We start from the raw sequence: 6,958 nt of genomic DNA, 5'->3' as shown, positions 1-6,958 counted from the left end.
GTAAACCTTACACCCCTGGCATCGGCTGCATTTTCTTAGCGTCCTAATTAGCGCACCCACCTCCCACGCCAGAGACCCCGGTTCGAATTCCGCTTGGAGCAGGTCGAGTAGGACCGGTTACATTTGGTGCTGTGACTCGGTTGGGAATGAGGTTAAGGGGGGCGAGTGTAACGGACGTAGGCCTGTAAGAGCTGTGTGTGTAAACCTTACTCCCCTGGCCTCAGCTGCGGTCTTTGGCATTCCTTGTTAGCGCACCCACCTCCCACTCAGGTTCGAATCCCGATTGGAATGGGTCGCATAGGACCAGATACGCGCAGACTGATCGTTGTATGGCGTCAAAGTACCGTGAGAGCGATTCAAAAGCATGCGGACCCATCTGCTCTCTAATTGTTCTCATGGTACTTTGAGATCATACACCATTGAAAACTGGCACCACCAAAAAAAACTGGTTCATAAGAGTCATTTGTTCGTGAATCAGACTACACTGGCTCTTCTAGGTTTTTGATTCACTGAAAATAACTAAAAAGAGTAATTTGTTTGTGAATTAGACAACCTTGGTCATACTGAAGGTTTTGAATCACTAAAAAATGGGACAGCATTTGTGCCTTGCATTATTTCTCAGTACATGGTCTTCTTTATTGCCTCACATTCAATACAAACTGCAAACTCACATTCACAAATCAGGTAAAATATCATTTCTTTTGCTGTGGTGCTAAAGAATCAAAGGCAGCAGAGACAAAGATATAAAATATACAAAAATATAAATTTTTGCTAATGCTAAAACTAATACACAACAACACAAATCCACCTTTTATGTCCATCTGCATCACTGGAGTCTTGTAGCCTGAAGATCATGATGTCTTAATTTGCCTACAAACGCATAATGCTGGTCACCTCCAGCCTGCAGTCAGAGCCAATGGATGCTGGCAGCAGCTCTAAGAGGAGAATGGAAGCTGGACCGGGGCCCTAACAGAAAGCTTGGGGACTCTCGTCACCACTTAGCATACGGCATGCTTGTTAACTTCAATTTTCTGCTCATTCCCACTCACAGGGCCGCAGGGCTAACATTCTTCAGTTCTTGGCAGACGCACCCTCTGGCGGGGGTGACCACCCCTTGCACGGCAGGGGAGCGGGATAAAGACGGCAGAACGCGGCCCCCAAATCTCCCCGCTCATCTGCGCGCGCCTGCTGGCTCACGCAGCATCCTTCTCGCTCTCCTGCCAGGTGCCTCCATGGTAGCCGTTACCCATGGAGACCTGCCTCTCCCTATTCACTTAGCCTGGCTAACCGAGCATCGAGCAGTGGGGGTGCGAAGGAAGGGAGGAGGGCATCGGTGCAGTCTGCAGGGGGCCGGTGTGTTTGTTTTGTGGAGAGCGCTCTAAATCTGCTTGTTTTGGATTAGAGGGAATTGGGAGGCTGTAAGCACTGGTTTAGGTGATGACTCCTCAATGACTAGTTAAGGAGTACAACACCTGACGGACCATTGAGATGCCCAGACGGACATAAAAACTGTCAAATAAAGTCCTTGTATGCTTTTTTCCTGGCATGCGTTAGCATTAGTATTAACTGTATCTAACAAAAATTACTGACGAAAATGTTCGCTAACGAATCGCTTCAGTTTACCATTGTTCATACATTGTTCAGCTTCAGCTCATGTGTCTTGATTTTGTGTCTTATTTGAAACGGTCATGTTCTTTCTAGATTTTTCCTCTTCAAAAACCTTGTTAGTGTCTTGCGCTGTAATTTTTTTCTCAGCATGTTTTCGTTAACATCATCGTTTCGTCATCATGTATATTTTTTGGTCTCGTTATCGTTAACGTTAATTTAATAAACAATGATGAGACAAAAAACTCATGACACATCAAGACAAAAATTTTACTATTTTAATTAAAACATACCACCAATGAAGATATATATATAGTGAGGAAAATAAGTATTTGAACACCCTGCTATTTTGCAAGTTCTCCCACTTAGAAATCATGGAGGGGTCTGAAATTGTCATCGTAGGTGCATGTCCACTGTGAGAGACATAATCTAAAAAAAAAACACAATGTATGATTTTTTAACTATTTATTTGTATTATACAGCTGCAAATAAGTATTTGAACATCTGTCTATCCGCTAGAATTCTGACCCTCAAAGACCTGTTAGTCTGCCTTTAAAATGTCCACCTCCACTCCATTTATTATCCTAAATTAGATGCACCTGTTTGAGGTCGTTAGCTGCATAAAGGCACCTGTCCACCCCATACAATCAGTAAGAATCCAACTACTAACATGGCCAAGACCAAAGAGCTGTCCAAAGACACTAGAGACAAAATTGTACACCTCCACAAGGCTGGAAAGGGCTACGGGGAAATTGCCAAGCAGCTTGGTGAAAAAAGGTCCAGTGTTGGAGCAATCATTAGAAAATGCTAAACATTACTGTCAATCTCCCTCGGACTGGGGCTCCATGCAAGATCTCATCTCGTGGGGTCTCAATGATCCTAAGAAAGGTGAGAAATCAGCCCAGAACTACACGGGAGGAGCTGGTCAATGACCTGAACAGAGCTGGGACCACCGTTTCCAAGGTTACTGTTGGTAATACACTAAAACGTCATGGTTTGAAATCATGCATGGCACGAAAGGTTCCCCTGCTTAAACCAGCACATGTCCAGGCCCGTCTTAAGTTTGCCAATGACCATTTGGATGATCCAGAGGAGTCATGGGAGAAACTCATGTGGTCAGATGAGACCAAAATATAACTTTTTGGTCATAATTCCAAGGAAGAAGAATGATGAGTACCATCCCAAGAACACCATCCCTACTACGAAGCATGGGGGTGGTAGCATCATGCTTTGGGGGTGTTTTTCTCCACATGGGACAGGGCGACTGCACTGTATTAAGGAGAGGATGACCGGGGCCATGTATTGCAAGATGTATTTTGTATTTTTTTCTTCCCTCAGTTAGAGCATTGAAGATGGGTCGAGGCTGGGTCTTCCAACATGACAATGACCCGAAGCACACAGCCAGGATAACCAAGGAGTGGCTCTGTAAGAAGCATATCAAGGTTCTGGCGTGGCCCAGCCAGTCTCCAGACCTAAACCCAATAGAGAATCTTTGGAGGGAGCTCAAACTCCGTGTTTCTCAGCGACAGGCCAGAAACCTGACTGATCTAGAGAAGATCTGTGTGGAGGAGTGGGCCAAAATCCCTCGTGCAGTGTGTTCAAACCTGGTGAAAAACGACAGGAAACGTTTGACCTCTGTAATTGCAAACAAAGGCTACTGTACCAAATATTAACATTGATTTTCTCAGGTGTTCAAATACTTATTTGCAGCTGTATCACACAAATAAATAGTAAAAAAATCATACATTGTGATTTCTGGATTTTTTTTTTTTTAGATTATGTCTCTCACAGTGGACATGCACCTACGATGACAATTTCAGACCCCTCCATGATTTCTAAGTGGGAGAACTTGCAAAATAGCAGGGTGTTCAAATACTTATTTTCCTCACTGTATATATATATATATATATATTTTTTTTTTTTTTTTTTTTTAATATTAAAAATGTTGATAGTTGAAAGAATATGATAGTTTCAAATAATCCAATCATAGTCAATAATGTTGGGGATTCAGATATGCGAACTGAAGCTAAACAGTGAAAGAAAACTGGTTTAATGAAGTGCTTTGCTAGTGGGCTAATTAAGTCACCAAATCGCAGCCTATACATGTGGGATTAATCAAATACACTATATTGCCAAAAGTATCGGGACACCCCTTCAAATCATTGAATTCAGGTGTTCCAATCACTACCATGGCCAAAGGTGTATAAAATCAAGCACCTCGGCATGCAGACTGCTTTTACAAACATTTGTGAAAGAATGGGTCGCTCTCCCCGCGGGTCTCCCGCTTAATTATCTGACCGCCCACTCCTGCCCGCAGCAAAGGTCCCACAGGAGCCCAAACCCAATGCAGCCCTCTACTACACACCTCCAAACTTCATGTGGCCTTCAGATTAGCTCAAGAACAGTTCGTAGAGAGCTTCATGGAATGGGTTTCCATGACTGAGCAGCTGCATCCAAGCCTTACACCACCAAGTGCAATGCAAAGTAGGCATGGGCAATATCTTATCGTTTGCGATATACCGGTAAAAATTCTCCCCGCGAGTAGAATTAGTCTCCCCGCAATAATAACGATAAAGCCTAGTTGATGACATGACCCATTCGCAGCACATGTGCAGAACGAAAACAACTATGGCGGAATCTGCTGAGGAGTTTATCGCTAAACGAGGAGCTACCTCTACAATCTGGAACCTGTACACACAGATATATTTTAAATGAGCACCTGGACTGAGCGTTTGAGAGATTAGCTCTTTTTAAGTGATCAGTAAAGCGTGCTATTTCAGTTCATCTCAATGAATGCGCAGTGTATTTGACGCACAGTAAACACTAGTGTGAGGCACCCGACAGAGAGAGCTCCGTGTTTCTCACACACTCAAAGAGCGAGTCTTACATACCACACAGAATTGACATGCTACATGTAAACAATATTCTTTGTTGAATTTTCCTGTAAAATAACAGCATTCATTTGGAATTGTTCAGCCTGTATGGACAAGAAGAAACGGGAGAATGTGCAAATGGCAATCTCATTGGCTGACGCTCAATTTTGATTTCAGCAACGTGATTTAATATTCATGATCCCAGCAGCTCAATCAATCCATTGTGCGGTCTGTATTGTTATTAGTTATTAGTAGTAGAATTCGTAGTATTATCATCCTACCAGTATTATTGTTAGGTTTTTTTTTACAGAAACGCTGAATGACCAACATGTCTTAAGCACCACTACCAGCCCAAAGTTCAGTTAAAATGAAAAATATTCATTAATTTGCACATGATTACCAAGTTTTAGTTCAAATTACTTAATTTTAGGGGTGTAACGGTAAACAAAACTGACAGCTCGGTACGTACCTTGGTTTTGAAGTCACGGTTCAGTACGGGTTTGGTACAGCAGGGGAGAGAAAACTAAATATAAAATAGCTTTTTTGTATTAAACAGTGGTTTATTGAACAAATTGTGTCCATCCTTAAATTAATTCAATTATAACTAAAAGTTTGTTAAAGATACAAAAAATGATCTGCTAATGCTGTAAAGTGTAAACTATATAGGGAGCCCTTACTTGCGCATTACTATAATATAACAATAGAACCCAAATTACCTTAAATTAAGTAGCTATTTATTTTTATATATAATAATCAACACTCAAATAAAACATTGTATGCAAACATGTAAACTTCACAGTAGGCAGTTTTTGCATTAACTTCTAAATCGAATTATAAAATTATGTTTTGACTCCAATTCGTTGTTGAAATACTGTATAATCATTTATACACAGTGACTATCATTTTCATGACAGATTAATTTAAACATACATTAAATAATCAGAAAGTTGACATATATTGGGTAATCATTGCCATATTTTCTGCGCCTGCCCAAAAATAAAATACTTTTGGCAAGAAGTAGTGGCAGAGAGTGGAAAAATAATGGGAGTAGAGGTTGATTTTTCATTCACTACATTATATTTAGGCAAAATACCAGAAAATGTTTTAGACAAGGATAAATACTTAATACAAATATTTTTTGCAAGCAGTAGGAAAGCAATAACCCGCAAATGGTTGCAGGTTGACCCTCCAACAAAGGATCAATTGTAAAAGAAATATACAGTATGGAGAGACTTACATTTATATTAAGGCTCAAATTTGAAAAATGTAACAAGCTTTAGGAAAAATGGATTATGTACGTAAGCCATTGAGGAAAGTGTGATATTGTATATCAAGATGTTGGAAATACTTTGTGTACTGATATTGTAGCATCCATGAAAACTTTGTGTTCTTTGTTTCAATTAAAAAAAAGAAAGTTGACATATATTCAAGCCATATAAAGTTGCATTTATGTCTCAGAATTGTATTTACAGAGTGAGAAGCAGAACTACTGGCAGATGAACAGGCACCTGGTGAACATTGAACACTCCTGGGCTTTTAGGACTTAATTAATCAAGGCCTCTGGGTATTATGACATGGCTGGTCTTCTCCGTGTGTTTGACTCAATTAAGTTGTTTCGTGAACCAGAGGTGTGACTTCAATATTGCTTAGAGTCACTGCTATCACATGAGCCGTGGTTAGCATTAACGCTTTGGGCGAATTGAGGCAATTGCAAACATAGTCTTGTCTTCATCTGCTTCACTGACAAAACACAGCAAGGCAAATGCACCGAACAGTTACACTACTTAACATGAGGTTCTTCAGTTCCAAAACCTGCTTCCTATTCACTAATCACCTGCAATCCAGCTTAACTAGCTGCTATTTGTGATGGTGTAGTGTCAAGCATGCATTTATAAATCAAGCCATTGTTTACCGGCATATAGTACATGAAAAACAAACTGCAACATCAGCCGGCACAAATCTTTCTTAGTACTTAACAAACTACAGTCTATACTCGAAAATATGTTCCAGAAGCAACATGTTTTATGTTGACAGATGTAACTATTTGTCAAATAATTGGCCGCTAAAGCAGTCATTAAAACTATAGATGCATTATGGTACATCGTGACACTGACCTTCATCTATATCGAGTGCTCCAGTTCGACTCGGCCCGGCGGGTCACTGTCTACTTGCCAAAACTCAGCTTGCACGTTCACACTAGACTCTTACATAGCTGTCTGTTGACGCCTGTAAGGACACAGAGAACAGTTATGGGTACATATTTTACTACCAAACCATAAACCAAAAAAAGATTTTGATGAACTTTTAAAAAACGCCTCCCCTTTGCCACTTAAACAAATCAACATTCAGTTCATGTGACGGTTTTTAATGTATTTTTTTATACCAGTGCTGTCAGTGGCTTGTATCGCTCACAGAATTTTATAAACACCACTGTTTCCGCAGCACAATAACTACTTTCATTTCATTGTAAAACCTGTCAA

At 40.6% G+C, this 6,958-nt stretch overlaps 1 long non-coding RNA gene across 1 annotated transcript in view; it reads right to left on the bottom strand.

Annotated features, from left to right (window-relative positions):
- Window positions 1–3,537: 3,537 nt before the first annotated feature.
- The window catches only part of LOC307117919, a 55,426-nt gene continuing 52,005 nt past the window's right edge, over window positions 3,538–6,958 (bottom strand). The window contains exon 3 of the long non-coding RNA XR_013815476.1: window positions 3,538–6,704. This is a non-coding gene — a long non-coding RNA (uncharacterized lncRNA). The remainder of the gene's footprint in view (window positions 6,705–6,958) is intronic.

The sequence above is a fragment of the Gobio gobio genome (genome assembly GCF_949357685.1).
Source record: "Gobio gobio genome assembly, chromosome: 21".
NCBI lineage: Eukaryota > Metazoa > Chordata > Actinopteri > Cypriniformes > Gobionidae > Gobio > Gobio gobio.
The sequence above is the reverse complement of the archived record's forward strand: the minus strand, read 5'-3'. Positions and strand labels throughout refer to the sequence as shown.